This window comes from Lytechinus variegatus, chromosome 2 (assembly GCF_018143015.1).
Source record: "Lytechinus variegatus isolate NC3 chromosome 2, Lvar_3.0, whole genome shotgun sequence".
Lineage (NCBI taxonomy): Eukaryota > Metazoa > Echinodermata > Echinoidea > Temnopleuroida > Toxopneustidae > Lytechinus > Lytechinus variegatus.
Window position 1 is genome coordinate 66,940,167 of NC_054741.1, and position 2,972 is coordinate 66,943,138.

Here is a 2,972-nt window from a genome sequence, read left to right on the forward strand (position 1 = left end):
CATCCAAACTCCCAACTGTTAAAAAGATTACAAATAATCCAGAACAGAGCCTTGCGTACTGTGTTACAAGTAGATTTCCAATATAATAGAGTTGAACTATTCAAGAGGATTAAGGTTGACTGTCTAAATGTTTAAATAAAAAAGGACTTAGTAACTCTAATTTTCAAACTTTTAAATAATCTAGCACCAGTTCTTATTTGTTCCAGACTATATGTACCAAAACGAGCTCATATTCACTAAGAAATATTGAAAGAACCCTAGTTTTAGATAAACCCAACACAAATATTTTGAAATTGAGTACACTGTATAATGCATCGCATATTTTCAATGAACTTCCTCAACTGGTCCGGAATGAAATAACTCTTTCTTGTTTTACCCGAAGCATATCAAATTTATTTCCCATGACATTTTAGCTTTATCATTAAACGACACGTGTGTATATTTTTGGTGGTTGGGGGGGGGTTGCGTGTGTGTAATTAAGTTGCGAAATATGTTATTCTAATGTCACTTTGCTTTTATTATTCACTCATGTATAAATTTGTTTTTGTTGTTTTTGTATTATTGTACGTATGTTCTACGGACTTGCTGAAAAACAGCCTGACGGCTGATAGCAGGTTTTTTACCGTATGTAAATAAATAAAACAAACAAACAGGGCCCATGGCGGCCATTTTGAATTTCAAAATACAGCATTTATCACATAAATGGCATATTAATGATTATGTTTTTAGTCAGTATTCCACTCATTTATCTTAATAATATGCATTTTAGTGCTCACTCTTGTCATTTTTTTGCCGTTGGCATTGTACATTATACTGTTTGGGCCAGTCGGGCTGCTATCATAGACATCAAAATACAGCAATGTTACCATATATGACATAATAAATGATATATCATGTTAGTAATGATGATTTGCATATATTACTTTGTTCATACATCACGATTTTTTGCAGTTTAGTGCTCATTTTTGTGAAAATTAGTTTTCGCTATTCATATTGTACATATTAGAGTATACAATGGCCTATGTCGGCTATTTTGAATATCAGAAAAATAAATATTTGTCAAAAATTATTTTTTCAGAGAGTATTACACTTCTCCCACACAATTTCATGCACTTCATAGCCAATGTGCGGACAATTTTATGATTTTCATGGGTAATTTGCATAATTATTTGGCGGCCATATTGGATTTTGCCAATTTGCGGAAAATGCTCAAGGTTACACGAGCGGCATCATCCAGATTCGTAATCAGCACCCTCGAATTGACAAGAAACCATAAGAAAATATTGTATATTTGAAAAAACAAGGTTTGGTCAATTTTCTATGGGGCCTATCCTGGACTAAGTTGGTATGCATCTTATTGGACCTGATGATTTCAATAGTACTTTCAATCTTCTCATCTTCAATCATCCTTTTATCATACATCCGTTTACTTATTTTGTCTACATCTTTTCCTTCCTCTACTGGTCTTTGCATTCTTTGGACATCATCACAATCAGATTTTGCCTCATCTATACACTCCTTCCTACAGCATTCCCTATAGTATTTAATATCAGTATCATCAAACTCCTTCATCCTTTCAGCATGTATGTTTTCATGATCTGCATGAGCATGAGCTTTTCCACTTTGATTTGTTCCATCATTATGATTTATTATTCCAGCACCGTGAGTCTTTCCTGCATGCACTGGACATTATGTACATGGACTTTGTCATTCTTTTCTGCAGTTTGCTGTACTTCTGCCTTCTGCAAAATGTTCAATGTTTTGACTCAAATTGAGATCTTGCAGTTTGTCATACTGGTTTTTCTTTCCTGTAATTTCTACTTTTTCAGTTGAAATCATATAACTATCACGACTCTCAAATCTCCAGCAGGCAAAGGGGGTATAATTTTTTGTTGCTGTGACCTCTCTTTAATTACCATATGCATAGGAACGTTTGATAACACAGTCTAGCTCTCTCCCCCCCCCCCCCCTCCAATTCTTTCTGTGTTTTAACGCCTTACGCAAATTTTGATGAGCCGAGTCTGGGTCTCTCTCTGCAGGGGTACGATCTGGGTCAACATACTATACTGTCTTATAGTCTGCATTTCTTCTAAGTTTCCTTTTCTTAGATAGTTATCACTGACCTTTGAACATCTAATTCCACAAGCAGCAATTGAGGTTTGGATTGAGAGGCAATCCTTTGAACTTGCAAAAGTTAAAGGTGATGTGATAAATTATCAATCGTGACCAGTTTTTGGTTGCTAAAGCAAATTTCATAAATACTATAGTCATTAAATTGAAATTGAATGCACGGGTGAACATTTCAGTGCAGTATTTTACTTCATCATGTGGGTCTCACCGGGGGGGGGGCACTTCCATTCACGAGTGGATACCATGCGCGACCATGGGGTCTCGAAATGCACCCTAAACACGTAATTTTAATATTCTGAAAATGCACCCCTTAACAAGTATTGGCGTGTGAAACCCTCCCGGAAACCCTACCCTTAATAAGTATTGGGAACAAAACAATACTCTTGGCAAATATTCCCTGACATGAACCCCTAAACTAGTACAAGAATGTTTTATTGTTACGGGTCCTTCGGTTGTCGGCTTTACATTATTTGGTTTAGTACGACCCCACCTACACATCGCGCAAATTTGACTCTAAACACGTGTTGGGGCAAAAGTACATCCTTTATAAAACATTTTAATTTTGTTTTATCATCCCCGCAAATTCGACCCTATACACGTAGTTTTCCTAGCGAAATAGATACAATTTTTTCATTATTTTTGTGTTTTTGACACCCGTATCACGTTACGTACGCAACGTGCCCTATCGTGAAAAAAACACATCCTTTTTACGTGTTTTTTGGTCGCGCATGATATCCATGTGTCAGCAATGTGTTCATCGAGAGTCCAGTGAATGAATAGGGGCGAGATATATGGCCCTCTACGTTTGTTTCTTTTCATTTCTCGTGAAAAAAAAAGAGTAC